General features: G+C 41.7%; 1 protein-coding gene across 3 annotated transcripts in view; it reads left to right on the top strand.

Moving 5' to 3' along the window:
- GRM7 (glutamate metabotropic receptor 7) overlaps positions 1–17,816 on the top strand; it is a 940,532-nt gene that overhangs the window by 752,586 nt on the left and 170,130 nt on the right. The window lies entirely within an intron of this gene.

Genomic DNA, 17,816 nt, shown 5'->3' with positions numbered 1-17,816 from the left:
CTTCTTTCTCAAGATTGCTTTGGCTATTCAAGATTTTTTGTATTTCCATACAAATTGTGAAATTATTTGTTCTAGTTCTGTGAAAAATACCGTTGTTAGCTTGATAAGGATTGCATTGAATCTGTAAATTGCTTTGGGTACTATACTCATTTTCAATATATTGATTCTTCCGATCCATGAACATGGTATATTTCTCCATCTATTAGTGTCCTCTTGATTTCTTTCACCAGTGTTTTATAGTTTTTTATATATAGGTCTTTTGTTTCTTTAGGTAGATATATTCCTAAGTATTTTATTTTTTTCATTGCAGTGGTGAATGGAATTGTTTCCTTAATTTCTCTTTCTATTTTCTCATTATTAGTGTATAGGAATGCAAGGGATTTCTGTGTGTTGATTTTATATCCTGCAAGTTTATTATATTCATTGATTAGCTCTAGTAAATTTTCTGGTGGCGTCTTTAGGGTTTTCTATGTAGACGATCATGTCATTTGCAAACAGTGAGAGTTTTACTTTTTCTTTTCCAATTTGGATTCCTTTTATTTCTTTTTCTGCTCTGATTGCTGTGGCCAAAACTTCCAAAACTATGTTGAATAGTTAGTGGTGAGAGTGGGCACCCTTGTCTTGTTCCTGACTTTAGGGGAAATGCTTTCAATTTTTCACCATTGAGGATAATGTTTGCTATGGGTTTGTCATATATAGCTTTTATTATGTTGAGGTATGTTCCTTCTATTCCTGCTTTCTAGAGGGTTTTTATTATAAATGAATGTTGAATTTTATCAAAGGCTTTCTCTGCATCTATTGAGATAATCATATGGCTTTTATTTTTCAATTTGTTAATGTGGTGTATTACATTGATTGATTTGTGGATATTGAAGAATCTTTGCATCCCTGGGATAAAGCCTACTTGGTCGTGATGTATGATCTTTTTAATGTGTTGTTGGATTCTGTTTGCTAGAATTTTGTTAAGGATTTTTGCATCTATGTTCATCAGTGATATTGGCCTGTAGACCTATTGGCCTTTTTCACCAGTGCTGACACTAGAAATTGCATTGGAAGTAAAACTAGAATTATATGAATAAGAGTATAGAGAGCACTTCAACACTCTATGATAAGTACTCAATAAAGAACAACTGTGTCCTCCCATGCTTGGCTCCCCGTAGCAAAAATCTCTCTTTAAGTCAAGGCAGGAGGGTGAACCTAGGTAAAATAGTCATGTATTTGGGGAAACTGTAAGTATAGGCTGTTGTGTGGATTAGAGGGAAATCAAGAGTTAACTCAGGAGAGGTGGGTAGAGCTGAAATCGTAAAGGATCCTATACACTTTACCTTGTTTTCTGGGGAAGAGGGAGGTGTGCTTCAGTGATTTTTAGGACAGAGATGTGACCTTGTTGGATTTATATTTTAGAGCGATTACTCATGGCTTGTGAGTAGTGGTTTGCATGATAGTTGTCATATGGTGATTTATAAAATGAAATACATATTTGATCTTCATCCCATTTATGGCACCTGCCTTGTGCCACACTCAGTCACTTTAGTTGTGTCTGACTTTGCAACCCCATGGACTGTAGCCTGCCATGCTCCCCTGTCCATGAAATTTTCCAGGTAAAAATACTGATCAGATCAGATCCAATCCGATCAGTCGCTCAGTCGTGTCCGACTCTTTGCGACCCCTTGAATCGCAGCACACCAGGCCTCCCTGTCCATCACCAACTCCTGGAGTTCACTGAGGCTCACATCCATTGAGTCAGTGATGCCATCCAGCCATCTCATCCCTTGTCGTCCCCTTCTCCTCTTGCCCCCAATCCCTCTCAGCATCAGAGTCTTTTCCAATAAGTCAACTCTTCGCGTGAGGTGGCCAAAGTACTGGAGTGGGTTGCAATTCCCTTCTCCAGGGGATCTTCCTGACATAGGGATCAAACCTGGGCTTCCTCCATTGCAGACGTATTCTTTACCAACTGAGCCACCAGGGAAGCCCAATGGTAGCTGATACATATTTCGGGCATTAGTAAGAGTTTATTTTGAAGAGTATCTACATGCTAGAAATACTGTCTGCATGTTGCCACTACTCTGTTTTCTTCCCGAAGATAATGGTTCTGTGGGTTTTGAACTGTAAACAGTGGTTGCTAATGAATAAAGCTGTCCTCAGCTGATTGGCCTTGTGTCTTGAGAATCAGGGTGCACATCATCTGCTGTGGAGTTATACACCCTCTGATTGTGCAGCTTATTATCCTATGCCTTTGGTTTCCCCCTCCCCCAGCTCAGCACTGCACTTGACTCTCTAGGTCTGACTGGGTTTGGACATAAAACCATTGGGAAGCCAGTGTATCAAGAAGCAAATTGTCTCAAATGGCATGCCACTTAGAGACTTTGAAGAGGCTCATGTGGAATTTCTCACCTCTGATTGAACAAAAGTCACATTTCCCCATTTGAGTCTCAGGCAGATACAGGTATTAGAGAACGGAGGGGGGCCACCAATAGCCAAAGAAAAATCTGGGGCCAAGGCTGAGAGTATGCTGTAGCAAGGAATTTAAAGGACAAGTCTGTGCCTCTCAATAAGCAGTCCTGTGAGGTTTTCAAAAGTCTAGATACACAGGCATAGAGAATAGATCTGTGGTCATTGTGGGGGAAGGGGAGAGGGGGATGACTTGGGAGATAAGAATTGGCATATATACACCGCTACTGCTGCTAAGTCACTTCAGTCGTGTCCGACTCTGTGTGACCCCATAGATGGCAGCCCAACAGGCTCCCCCGTCCCTGGGACTCACCAGGCAAGAATACTGGAGTGGGTTGCCATTCCCTTCTCCAGTGCAATAAAGTGAAAAGTGAAAGTGAAGTTGCTCAGTTGTGTCCGACTCTTAGCGACCCCATGGACTGTAGCCTACCAGGCTCCTCTGTCCATGGGATTCTCCAGGTAAGAGTACTGGAGTGGGGTGCCATTGCCTTCTCCGATATATATACACAACCATGTGTAAAACAGATAGCTGGTGGGAAACTGCTGTATAGCACAGGGAGCTCAGTTCTCTGTGATGACCTCGAAGGGTGGGAAGAGGAGGTGGGAGGGAGGTCCACGAGGGAGGGGATTTATGTATAGCTGATTCATTTCATTGTATGACGGCTACTTACACAAAACTTAAACTTTACCCACTGTAAAGCAATTGTACTCCAATAGGGGGGTGGAAAAAGCCTTTTTATGTGTGAAGGAAGAACCTCAGACACAATGGATCATCAGTAAAAATCGTTTGGTGGACAGTTGAATAATGAAACATAAAGTCCTATTTTCCTTTCTGTATTCATTCTTCACTGTGAATGTAGACACAGTCATCTAACTTTTCTGATTTCTTTCTTGCAAGAAGCTAAAAACTGTTTCCAAAGAGGCTTTATTTATATATAAGGAGTCAGTTTTTCACACCTGGGAGATTCTGGCTAACAGACCTAAAGCCCAAATCAGTTTGTGGTGATTGGGTTTTCGCCTCCAAGATCAGATATGTAGGCTAGCTAAATCTACCTTCCAGTTCTATCAATTTTGTTGGGTTTCTCCAGCAACCTTCCCAGTGCCACGTCAAAGTGACTAGATTGGAGTACCATGGCCAGACTGCTCTGTAGATGTGGTAAGGGCTGCTGCCGGTGCTGACCCTCATGCCAGATGAATGAGTTGCTTAGTTTTAACCCAGTAATCACATCATTATCTCCCTGTTTAACATTCTAGATCTTGAGATTTAGAAGTATGTTGTGCAATTTTTTTCTATTTTAAGAAATTTAACTAGAGGCAAGGAACCACCCACATGTTTCAAGTAGAAAAAAATTAAAAATTTAATTTAGGAGTAGAGATTAGTGTATAGGACTTTGGTATTTTCATATGTTTTGAAATTGAGGCATTACTCAGTTATATTGTAGTGGGACATGGGCTCAAAATCTTCAGATTTTCCACTAGTGAAAATAGGGCACAAGAGCTTATGAAAAAGAAGGGTAAATTGCTGACACAGGAATTGAACTGGACACTCTAGGAATACCCATGTAAGAGGAGGAGACGTCACCATCTAATTTCAGGATTACGAGCTGTGCAGATTTGTAAGAAAGCTCGTTCAATTTTCAATCCTAATAAAAAAGCATTGGAGAATGGAAGGGACTATAATTTTGTCATAGAAATCCAGTTTCACACTACAAAAAGAAAATGTAAGAAAATGATTTTTTAATGGTGATGTTGGCAATCGGTTTGCCTGATACGGAAGCATCAGTATCTGTAACGGGTCCTCAGATACCTAAAATTGAAAATTGTGTCTCTAATGTGTCTGTGCATTCCATTCAGCTGTATGTTCCAGTTGAATGCTTGGCTTATAACCAACAGTCAGTTTTTGGATACAATGCCTCCCACTGCACAGGTCTGAAAAAAAACAGTTTAGTAGATGTACTGAAACCAGAAAATATGAAAGTTGTTTTGGTTTTTTTTCCCCCCAACAGTGGCACCATTTTTTTTTCCCCTCCATGCCTACTACCTCTGAGCTAGATATTGTAGGAGAGAGAATTTTAAAATGGTTTCCTTTTCTTTTACAATGTCCCTTGTTATTTAACAATTGATTTAAGTGCCTGTAACATGAAAGGTCCAGAGACCTCAACAACTGAGGATCATATACCTCCTTTAAAAATTATATGTATATATTCAGTGGCTTCTCATTGATAATAATAATAATAATTACAATAATTACTATTACTCCCTCCTTACCAGTATCAGAATTAGAATAGTATTTAAGCACTTCCTTAGAGCCTATGAGACTTAAATCAAGGGCCATAAAGCCCATGAGCCAAATCCAACCAGCTGCTTGTTTTTATAAATAAAGTTTTATTGGAACACAACCATGTTCATAAATTTACATATTCCCTATGACTGCTTTCATGCTACAAGGGCAGACTTGAGTAGGTGTGGCAGTTAGTATGTCTGCAAAGGCAAAAATCTTTGTAATCTGATTTATTAACCAAAACAGTTTTGTGTCTCTGACTTAGATAATCTTGTGCCTTCATATTTCTCTGATCCTTGTGTCCTATGCATTTCATGCTCATTGACTTTTTCTTTTTTCGATTGGAGGGTAATTGCTTTACAATGTTGTGTTGCTTTCTGCTGTCCAACAATGTGAATCATCCATAATTATATATATGTATCCCCTCCCTCATAAGCCTCCCTCCATCCTCCAACCCTACCCCTCTAGGTCATCACAGAGCACCAGGCTGGGCTCCCTGTGCTATACAGCTGCTTTCCACTAGCTAGTTATTTGACTCATGATGGTGGACATATGCCAATGCTACTCTCTTGATTCATTCTGCCCCCTCTTTCCCACTCTGTGTCCACATGTCTGTTTTCTATGTCTGCATCTCCATTCCTTCCCTGTAAATAGGTTCATCAGTATTATTTTTCTAGATTCCATATATATGTGTATTAATATGCAATACTTGTTTTTCTCTTTCTGACTTACTTCACTCTGTATAACAGGCTCTAGGTTCATCCACCTCACTACAACTGACTCAAATCTGTTCCTTTTTACTGAGCTAATAGTGTATTCACTCAGTAATACACTATTGTATATGTGTACCACTTTTCTTGATCCATTCATCTGTCGATGGACATCTAGGCTGCTTCCATGTCTTGGCTGTTGTAAATAGTGCTGCAGTGAACATTTGGGTACACGTGTCTTTTAGAATCATGGTTTCTTCAGCTTATATGCCCAGTAGTGGGATTCCTGGGTCATATAGTAGTTTTAATCCTAGGTTTTTTTTTTTTTTTTTAAAGGAATATCTGTAGTGGTCTCCAATGCCTTTGGTCTTGCTGATATTATTTCTTCTCCTCAACATTTTGAGACCATTTCCTTCCCAGGACCTTTACTCAGGTGTTCCCTCTGTCTCAGATGCTGTCACCTGGACCTTCTCACGCTGCCTTTTTCATCACTCAGCTCTCAGTTATAGACATATCAGAGGGGTCTTTCAACTCTCCTCCATCCAAGTTCAAGTCCTCTCTATCCCAGATATATTCTGTTTCTTCCTAGCACTCATCACTACCTGCCATCGGTTATTGTTTTGTTCATGTGTTTTTCACCCAAATGCTTGGTTTGTCCAGTTTTTCTCTGAATCCCTGGGACCCCAGGCAGTGACTAGCCATAGTAAGCAATCAGTGAATCTCTGTGTGTTGAATGAATGAATAACCAGTCAAAGGAATTACTCTCTTTTGAAGTAAGATGCAGTCCTGACCTCAGCAAACTGTTTAGAAGTAGGGAGAGTCAAGTAAACTAATGTCTGTGAGAAGTGCTAAAATATAAAACCATAGGGAACTTGGTTTATAGATAGAAATGAGAGAAATCAGCCTCACTGAAGGAATATATGCATGAAGACAAAGCAAATCTTCAAAGATGACCAGGCATTGTTGGACAGAGAAAGGCTTTCTAAGCTGGAGAAATTTTCCATGTACAGATTTTTATGTGCTTGGTAACATTCATCCAAAGGTATTTCTTTATTTTTTCCCCCCAGCAATTATAAATGGATTGTTTTCTTAATGTCTATTTCTGACAGTTTGATAGTGGTGTATAGAAACACAACTAATTTTTTCTATATTGATTTTGTACCTTGTACCTTTACTAAATTAGTTTATTCTATTAGTTTTTATGTTGAAGTCTTCGGAATTTTCTATAATATAATGTCATCTGCATATAGACACAGTTACTTCTTCGTTTCCAAATTGAATGCCTTTTATTCATTGGCCTAAGTGCTTGGCAAGTCTTCCCGTACTGTGTTGGATAACAGTGTGGTGAGTGGACATCCTTGTCTTGTTTCTGATCTTAGAGGAAAAACTTTTAGCTTTTTCTCTATATTAGTTGTGGACTTGTCACTGTGGCCTTTGTTATGTTGAGAGATGTTTTCTCTCACCTAGTTTGGTGAGAGTTTTTATCATAAGTGGATGTCAAATATGGTTTGTCACATACTTTTTCTAACACCTATGGAGATAATACAGTATTTATTTTTCATTTTGTCTCTGTGGTATATATCACATTGATTGATTTCTGCATCCCAGTTAATCATGGTATGTGATACTTTTCACATACTGTTGAATATGGGTTGCTAAAATTTTGTTGAAAACGTTTACACTTAGGTTCATCAGGGATATTGGCCTATAATTTCATTACTTGTTGTGTCCTTGTCTGGCTTTTGCATCAGAGTAATGCTGGCCTTGTAAAATGAGCTTGGAAGTGTTTACTCTTTCAGTTTTTTGAGGAGTTTGAAAAGGATTTGTATACTTCTTCTTTAAATGTTAGGTAGAATTCAGCAATGAAGTCATATGGACCTGAAATTTTCTTTGTTGTGATGTTTCTGATTATTGATGTCATATCCTTACCAGTAATCTATCCTTTAAGGTTTTGTATTTCTTCCTGATTTGTTGTTTGTAGGTTGTATGTTTGTAGGCATTTTCCATTTCTTCCAGGCTGTCTAATTTATTGGTATGTACTTGTTCATAGTAGTCTCTTATGATCCTTACCCTGGTTTAATTACTTAACCATTTTGTGTATCAACTCCTTTATTTATAAAATGAGAATGTCAATAATATTTATATTAAAAGATTATCAGGAGGATTGAATTGGTTAACTCATTTTATATGTGTATTTTGTTGTTCAGTCTCTAAGTCATCTTTGACTCTTTGCAATCCCATGGACTGCACCACACAAGGTTTTGCTGTTCTTCTCTATCTTCTGGAGTTTGCTCAAACTCATGTCTGTCACGTCGATGATGCCATCCAACCATCTCATCTTCTATTGCCCCCTTCTCTTCCTGCCCTCAATCTTTCCCAGCATCAGGGTCTTTTCCAATGAGTCAGATCTTCACATCAGGTGGCCAAAGTATTGGAGTTTCATATATGTGTGTATATGTCATATATGCATTCCATATATATGGGATATATATATGTGTGTGTGTGTGTGTGTGTATATATATATATATATATGTGTATGTATACAATACACCCACCAGATATGGTTGTATATGGTGAGGAAATAGCAGGAAGCAAAAGAGATTAATTTATCAGTCTACGTTCCAATGCATGGAAGAAAGACTTTGAATAAATATAAGAAACATGTAGAGAATGTCAGACTTTGGCAGGTAATATGGAACAAAGTAAAGGGGAAAGTAAGTGCCAGAATCAGGGGAGGGGCAGTATTTGAGATTTTACATAGGTACTCAAAATCAACCCCAAATACTCTTTAGAAAGACTGATACTGAAGCTGAAGCTCTAGTATTTTGGTCACCTGATGGGAACAGCTAATTCATTGGAAAAGTCCCTGATGCTGGGAAAGATTGAGGGTAGAAGGAGAAGAGGGCATCAGGGGATGAGATGGTTGGATTACAGATGCAATGGACATGAACTTGAGCAAACCCCAGAAGATGATGAGGGACAGGGAGGCCTGGTGTACTGCAGTCCATAGGGTCACAAAGAGTTGGACATAACTGGATGACTGGACAACAACAACTCAAAGAAGGCCTCACCGGGAAGATGAACTGGGAGCAAGAAGCAAACTATGAGATCTGGGAGAAGAACATTCCAGGTTGAGGGAAGAACATTGCACAGACCTGAGGCAGAAGGAGGTCAGGAATGTTTGAGAGAACACGTAGGACAGTACCTGTAAGGAGGTGAATAGTAGGAGACATAAACAGAAGGACTGGGAACACAGCACCGACTCACGTGGGAATTGGGTTTGATAACAATGGGAAAATCTTAGAGGGTCTTGTATGAGAGCAAATTCATTTCACTTAGATTTTTAAAGGATCAGTCTGACATCCATTTTATTTTCTGTGAAATACAGTCATGGCCTGGTACATATTAAGTAGATTAAATGCTCCATCAATTCATTTCAGTCTCCCAGTCAGGTCTGACTCTTTGTGACCCCGTGGACTCCATGCTTCCCTGTCTTTACCAACTCCTGGAGCTTGCTCAAACTCATATCCATCGAGTCAGTGATGCCATCCAACCATCTCATCCTCTGTCATCCCCTTTTCCCCCTGCCTTCAATCTTTCCCAGTATCAGGGTCTTTTCCAATGAGTCAGTTCTTTGCATCAGGTGGCCAAAGTGTTGGAGTTTCAGCTTCAGCATCAATCCTTCCAATGAATATTCAGAAAGATTTCCTTTAGGATGGACTGGATGGATCTCCTTGCAGTCCAAGGGACTCTCAAGAGTCTTCTCCAACACCACAGTTCAGAAGCATCAATTCTTCAATGCTCAGCTTTCTTTATAGTCCAAGTCTCACATCCGTACATGACTACTGGAAAAACCATAGCTTTGACTAGATGGACCTTTTTTGGCAAAGTAATGTCTCTGCTTTTTAATATGCTGTCTAGGTTGGCCATAACTTTTCTTCCAAGGAGCAAGCATCTTTTAATTCCATGGCTGCAGTCACCATCTGCAGTGATTTTGGAGCCCAAAAGAATGAAGTCTGTCACTGTTTCCACTGTTTCCCCATCTATTTGCCATGAAGTGATGGGACTGGATGCCATGATCTTCGTTTTCTGAATGTTGAGTTTTAAGCCAGCTTTTTCACTCTCCTCTTTCACTTTCATCAAGAGGCTCTTTAGTTATTATTTGCTTTCTTCCATAAGCATGGTGTCATCTGCATATCTGAGGTAATTGATATTTCTCCCTGAAATCTTGATTCCAGCTTGTGCTTCATCCATCCCAGCATTTCTCATGATGTATTTTGCATATAAGTTAAATATATAACTTTGACATACTCCTTTCCCAATTTGGAACCAGTTTGTTGTTCCATATCCAGTTCTAACTGTTGCTTCTTGACCTACATACAGATCTCTCAGGCAGGTAAGGTGGTCTGGTATTCCATCTCTTTAAGAATTTTCCAATTTGTTGTGATCCACACAGTCAAAGGCTTTGGCATAGTTCATAAAGCAGTACTAGATGTTTTGTTGGAACTTTCTTACTTTTTCGATGATCCAGCGAATGTTGGCAATTTGATCTCTTATCCATCTGCCTTTTCTAAATCCAGCTTGAACATCTGGAAGTTCTTAGATCACATACTGTTGAAGCCTGGCTTGGAGAATTTTGAGCATTACTTTGCTAGCGTGTGAGATGAATGCAATTGTGCAATAGTTTGAGCATTCTTTGGCATTGCCTTTCCTTGGGATTGGAATGAAAACTGACCTTTTCCAGTCCCGTGGCCACTGCTGAGTTTTCAAAATTTGCTGGCATATTGAGTGCAACACTTTCACAGCATCATCTTTTAGGATTTGAAATAGCTCAGCTGGAATTCCATCACCTCCACTAGCTTTGTTCATAGTGATGCTTTCTAAGACCCACTTGACTTCACATTCTGGATGTCTGGCTCTAGGTGAGTGATCACACCATCATGCTTATCTGGGTCATAAAGATCTTTTTTGTATAGTTCTTCTATGTATTCTTGCTACCTCTTCTTAATATGCCCCATAAAATTTAGATATTTTTGTTTGAAGAATTAGAATCAGCAGCAGCATCTAGCTTGAATACATTTTCTAAAATTTACCAACACACACACACACACACACACACACACACACCTATATATATATACACATACACATACACATTTTTATTTTTTTAATAAGAAAACCTTCATCTTCCCTCATTCCCTTACACACCTATACTCACACCAAGGTCCCACCATGTAATTCGTGCACCAGCCCTGCCCAGAAACTCAGCCTAGAAGCAGTTAAACCCAAGTGGAGCTGGGCAGACTGGTGATTTCATTCCTAGGACCAGGCACTAGGGCTCCTACATGTCATCATGCAGTAATTTGAATACAGTGTAACAGCTTGGAGAGTCTTTTTACAACGCATTCATCTCTACAGCTTTGATCTGACAATAAGAATTTGGCATTTCAAATACTGTTTTGATGCAATCATTGCTCTGGCAACTGCCCCACTGTATTTCTCTTTTGGCCTTTTGTTAAGTGTAGCTTCATCAGGTAGCTATAGTGAGAGAATGGTTCCAAATCCACAGCCGTGTTTTCCTGTGATTTTCTGTTTATTCACTCTGCTTTTGACAGTTTCCAGTTTCCAACAATACTCATTCATCCATCCCACACATATTTACTGAATGCCTACTATGTGGCAGGTAACTTTTCCAGGTGTTGGGGGAATAAAACAGAAAACAAGACAGTTCTCTGGTCTCATGGAAATTACATTCTGGTGGAATAGTAAGAGAGTCCACAAACAAATGGATGATGATGAGAAGAAAATTGGAGAAACACAGGAGAGGTTGGAATAGACTTTTCAGGAACTCTGTTTTAGGCAGGACTGATCAGGGAGGGCTTCTTGGAGGAGGTACTTTCCAACCTGCATGAAATGAAATAATAGAGGGAACGGCGTGGATAGGGTCCCTCAGAGGAGAGGGACTTGGCTTGAAAAAGAGAATGGGGGGTTTAGAGGATGAAAGTAGGAGGCAGAGTCAGGGAGAGTGCTGGGACTTTAGAATCCATTCAGAGCAGGACGGCTAACAACAGGAGGCCTCAGAGTATGTTGTCTGATGTATGTTGTAGAAAGACAACTTTTACCGCCTGTAGAGGGGAAAGGAGAGGATCAGAGAGGCCAGACAGAGGTTTCATAATCACCTGCACATTTGATAGAACTTTTGAAATCATACCCTTAACACAATCCATGGAATGAATAAAGACACTGATCTACCTACAACATAAGCATCACACATTCCTACCTTTGGGGATCCCATTTCTATCAGCACAATCAGGCAGGCAAGGTTCTACAGCTTCCCTCAAGTCGTAAATCCCATGGGCAGTGTCCCAGGGTTCCTGACCCTAATTGGCCCTCCCTTCTGAAAGGTTGCCAATGCAAGTCCTGTGCTACCCTGGGATTCGTGACCTCCAGAGGAGTGGATTTTGATCTAGGGTCAGAAACCAGGCTTGACCACTGGAGCTTTTTGTATAACAGAATTTTATTAAAGTATAAGAGAGAGAAAGCTTCTGATATAGACATCAGAAGGGGCCAGAAAGAATACCCCCTTGATAGTTTTTAGCAAGATGTTTTATGTCTGTTAGCAAGCTATTAATCAGATAAGAGAGACACCTCAAGGCCAAGGGAGTTTCACCAGGCCCCTCTCCCACAATATGCATTTTTGAGATAAAATGGCAGGAGGTGTGTCATCCCCAGCCTTAAAACAATTGACATGAATACTGGTTTGTTGAGCCATTATCAGCCCAAGGTTTGAGAAAAGAAAACAAGTTAGTCTTAGGAGGAGCCATTTTGAAGAAAGGCAGATTCCAAAGCAAATACATAGGTTCATTAACATAGCTTAAGAGAAACATTTCCACACGAAAAACACTTTGGTTAGTTCAAGGCAGAACCAGTTGTGTCAACAGAGAAATAAAAGAAGCCTCTTTGAATTTTGTGTAGAGAAGGAAAAGAGAAAAGTCTGCCACTTGGAGACCTCTGGCCTTCCTACCTGTTACCCTCTCACTTCTCTGAAAAGATGCGGGTGTTGCAGGCCCTCCCGCCTGCACAGAGCCACCTGAGATAGTTCCCAGAAAGCAGCGGAGCCTCCCAGGCTTTCCTGCCGCAAAGCCCATTCAGCACATTTTCTAGTGCAGCTGCCAGCGGTGAATCAGGACCACGAGGAGGGGGCATGTGACTGCCTCCCGCGCATGCCCGGGGCTGCCGTTCACACAGCCTGTGAGGAGAATTCTGTGGACTTGCACAGTGAGCAGCCTGCCCAGCAGTCCTCCACGTCCTGCCTCTGTGCTAGGCAGAGAGAACAGAGCTGACCAAAGACATCGTCTTTTCTCTTCCTAGGGGTTACACAGTATTGACTTTCTAATGAGTTCACTTATCAACATTTAAAATCTTTTTATTTATTTATTTTTCTCTGCGCTGGCTCTTCGTCGTGGCATGTAGGCTTTCTCTAGTTGCGTGGTGAAGCTTCTCATTGCAGTGGCTTCTCTTGTTGCAGAGCACAGGCTCTAGGGCACACAGACTTCAGGAGTTGAGGTGCATGGGCTTAGTTGCTCTGCAGCATATTTTATCTTCCCAGACCAGGGATTGAACCCTTGTCCCCTGCATTGGCAGGTGGATTCTTACCCACTGGACCACCAGGGAACTCCCCATAAACATCTTTTATGTAAATATAGGAGTGGCTGGACTAACAGCAGGGTGCATTTCCCAAAAAATGAACTCCCCAACCTGTCTCCTAGGCAGGCCTGGAAACCCATCATAAACGTGTTATATCAAAGCAGGTAGCAGAGGCGAGCTTCAGCCTGGCTGATTGGACATTCCAGACACACCCCTGAGCACCATCTGGGCCTCTGCTGGAGCATCTGCAGTCTCCCCTCAATGCTCAGGGCCCTCCCACCACGAGCAAGATGAGATATATGATCTAGGAGAAACCAGCAGATGGCAAGTTGCCTCATCTCTCTTGGGGGTTAAAAGCATCAACTGAACATCATTGTGGGAGGAGGGGTAAAGTTGCCATCTATTTGCGGACCTTTCTCTGTGTGTGTGTGTGTGTGTATACATGTGTGTTTCTGATGTAGTCCACATTTTCTCATCTTACGTGCTCTGGTGCCTTTTATTACAAAGAAATCATCTGTTCAGTCAGTTGGTTCATTCATTCATTTATCCATCCCTTCTTTCACTATGTATTTAGGAACGTCACTTTTGTGCCTGGCACTGTCTAGGCTGTGGGAACAGTGATCAAAATTGACAAGGCTCATGTTTTCGCAAAACTTACATTCTAGTGAGAGAGAAAGCTTAACATACCATTTCAGAGAGTCTTGGGTATTCTGAAGAAGTAAAACAGACAATGGGGGAATAGAGAGAGCAGTGCAACTTCAGATTTGATGGCCATGGGAGGCTTCACAAGGAGCCCTGATATTTAAGATGCATCAGTGATGAGAAGGTCCAGGGGGTAAACATGATCTGTTCAGCTCACTCACACTAGGGAACCAAATACTTCCCTTTATCCTTCCCCGCCCCCCATACCCTTGTTTCCTTTGTTCACTAAATATGCATTGGGCATTCTACTTTATGGCATAAAAGAGTTAAAGAGTCATATTACCTGTTCTCATGGTATTTCAGTTCTAGAGCAGGAGAAACATATTAAATTTAGCAAATGAATGTGTAATATAATGCCAGTTGCTTAAATGCTGTGATATGATGGGCTTGAGAGAGGAGAGGCCTTGGGGGGGTAGGGGGGTTTACATTTGAGCAGAGAACAAGGCAGGAGAAGGAACTATGAATATTCCTGGATGTGGGGGGCAGAGGATGGAGGTGGGGGAGACGAATGAGCAAATGCAAGCTCAAGAGCTGAGACAGGAGCATCACTTTCTAGAGGAGGAGCAAAGAGGCAGAGAGGGCAGAAAGGGCCCAAGAAGGGCAGGAACCAGATGGTTTAACTGTACGGGCCATGGTGAGAAAGTCTGATTTTATTCTACATTGTATGGAAGTCACTGGAAAATATTGAGCAAGGACATGATGTGACCTGACTTACATTTTACACAGACCATCTGACTGTTGTAAACAGAATAGACTCTAGAGGTTAAAGTAGAAGCAGGGAGATGAGGTAGGGAGATGAGGAGGCAATTACTATAATTCAGGCGAGAGATGACAGGAACCTGGTTCTGGAGGAAAACTGGAAGAGCTGACAAAATGTCATTTGATAGGGAGATGTGAAGATGAACCAGACAGAATTTGGTGATTGGTTTTATGTGTTAGTCACTCATGCTGCCTGACTCTTTGCGACCCCATGGACTATAACCTGCCAGGCTCCTCTGTCCATGGGATTCTCCAGGGAAGAATACTGGAGTGGGTAGCCATTCCCTTCTCCAGGGGATCTTCCCGACCCAGGGATCGAACCTGGGTCTCCCACATTGCAGGGAGACAGAGGCTTTACCATCTGAGCCACCAGGGAAGCCCCTGGTTTTGTATGGGGAATGAACAAAAGGGAGAAATCCAGATGGCTGTGTGGCTGTCAGTGTGAAGAGTTGGGTAAATGGAAGTGTCACTTTCTAAAATGGAAGCGACTAGAGGAGGGGTGGACATGGTGAGCATGGGGTGCCCTTGGACATGTGAGATGCCCACGACAAATGGTGACAGTGTCAGGAAGGGCGGGATATACGATTCTGAAATCCAGGAGAGATGCTGGGGGTTATCGAATTACCAATGATGCATTAAACCTTGAGACCTCCATGAGATCATTTAGGTGTGAGTCTAGGTAGAAAGGTCAGAGGAATGATCCTGAAGATGTGCTGATATTTACAACTAAGGAAGATGAAGGGAGAGGAGGTAGCAGAACAAGAACATCCAGGTAGAGGTGAAGAGAACTGGGTGAGAACCATCTGCCAGAGGCCAAGGGACAGGAAATGATCAGGAAGAGGAGTAAAAGGTCAGATACTGCAGAGAAGTGGAGTAAGATAGAAACCAAGATTCACCCATTGGATTGGGCAGTGGGGTCATCGGTGGAGACCTCAGAGAGTGGTCTGATGGAGTAGCAGAAATGAAAAATTACAGTATATGCAAGGGAGAATGGGAAGACAGAGTTACATCAGTGAGCATAGTAAATGCTATGAAAGGGCCTTACTGCAATGATTCCATAGAACATCCAAGGATAGCTGTAAAGACCCAAATGGTGGGTGGAGAATGGGGTAGGCTCGAAGGGGAGGGTGTCTTTGAATGTTTGTGGGGAAAAGACAATGATCTTGCAGAGAGAGAAAACTGAGAAGAACAAAAGAGCGAGGGGACCATTATAAGACTGACATGATTGTTGTCACTTGCTTATTTGTTATTTACAATCTTTTAAACGTGTTTAAAAAAATGCTTTTACAGCTTTCAGGTCATACAAAAACAGGCTAGGTGTAAAGGTCACATTTGGCCCATGAGCCATGGTTTGCTGACCTCTGCTATCCGGTGAACTAGTGAGCTATCTTCCTTGACTGGAATTGGATACTCTGGTTTTAGCACATTACTTCTGTGTGTGGAGGTGTCTTCAAACTCCAAGCCACTACCAAGTACCTCCTGTCAGACCAGCAGCGGCATTAGATTAGAAATCTAGTATACAATCCCTGGAGAAGGAAATGGCAACCCACTCTGGTATTCTTTCCTGGAAAATCACATGGACAGAGGAGTCTGGTGGGCTGCAATCCCTGGGGTTGCAAAAAAGTTGAACACAACTTAGCAACTAAACAACGAAATTAGTGCACGATAAATGTGATGTGCTGGAATCATCCTGAAACCATCTACCTTCACCCCTTTGCCCCTGTCCATGGAAAAATTGTCTTCCCCAAAACCAGTCCCTGGTGTCAAAAATGCAGAGGCTGGGGACCTCTGCATTAGACAGTGTTCATAGTAAGGCTTCAGATCGCTTTGTTTCTTGGTGTGGCTCTTTTTTTGTGTTTCCATGAGGATGAGATTTTTCCAGTGTGTTATGTGCTGGAACGATGTCCATCACTAGAAGTTAAAATTGCAGCTGTCAACAAATCGATCCCATAGTGCTGGCTGATGCCAGGGAAGGAGGAGAGCGAGGATGGAAGCAGCACACGCTCTGGTTGCCCAGGACGTGTCACAGACAAGGAAAAGGGCAAGTTCTGGGACAAACGACAGAGCCCTTATTGTATCCGAGACAGTAGGGATCTCCCTTCTCTTTCTGCCTCCTACTCTCCCAACAGCTGGCGAGTGAGAGAGAGCTTCATTGTTAGGAAGGCCAGAGGACAGAGGCCTCTTGACCATTGACGCCGGGTGTTTTAGCCTCGTGAACAGTAAAATCTGCATGCATATCAGGACCTTCTCTAGATCTCAAGATTCTCTTCTACAGTCATCAATATCTAATGTAGAGATGTAAAGACCTAGTCAGTCCAGCCTAGGGAACAAAGACCAATCCGCACATCCCAGTGGCTGCTGACAAGGTCAGGTTTGATGAAGATTGGGCAGAGACTCTCTATCCTCTAGGGATGCTTTCTAGAACACGTGACTTCAGAGGTTGCAGTAGCAGAGGAGGGTCATGGAGAGTCTGGGAGATGCAAGGAAGGACCTGGGAACTGGGCAAGCTGCAGCTCTGCCCCCAGGATCTGCTGTCACCACCCACCTGTCTTTGGTAACACAGGTACAATTCGGTCATATTCCCACCCACTCATCCAGCATCCTCAGTGAAGACACAGTGCCCCCAACCCTTCCAATAGAAGAAAGATACTTTCTTTAAAACATTTTAATGGTACCATCGAAGGAGTCTCTTGCTTATGAACTTTGATTACGGAGTCTTTCTAAATAGGAGTATAATTGCTTAACAATGTGTGTTAGTGTCTGTGGTACAGTGAGGTGAGTCAGCTATATGTAAATATATATCCCTTCCCTCCTGGACCTCCCTCCCACTCACCCGCCATCCCGCTAATAGGATTTTCAGAAAGTTGAGCAAGAAGTTGTCCTTCAGAAGACACTATACCAACTAGAACTTTTTAACCCTTGGAACAACTGTAAAGTTAATTTTAGAAGTTGTGACCTTTGTTCAAGTTTCTGAAAATTCTGTTGGCAGTTCTGTAGTTAATCAGGCACACTTCAAAGTGGTCTGGACACACGTACTTCCTGACAGGGTGGAAGAGTTGCTCCGTGCTGAAAAAAAGACGTATTTGCATCAATAGTGAAATAATCAGTAACTGACTTTGGTGTATTAAAAATGGATCAGTGATGACTTGAAATGTGCATTTGACTTTCCAGAAGAACTACCAGTTTGAATATAATGAAGATATCTAGAGTTAATGAAAGCAAAGGATAGGAATGCACGGGCTTTTTTTCTTAAATCTTCATATTTG

The sequence above is a fragment of the Bos taurus genome, chromosome 22 (assembly GCF_002263795.3).
Source record: "Bos taurus isolate L1 Dominette 01449 registration number 42190680 breed Hereford chromosome 22, ARS-UCD2.0, whole genome shotgun sequence".
NCBI classification, from domain to species: Eukaryota; Metazoa; Chordata; class Mammalia; order Artiodactyla; family Bovidae; genus Bos; species Bos taurus.
This window is presented reverse-complemented; position numbering and strand designations above follow the sequence as displayed.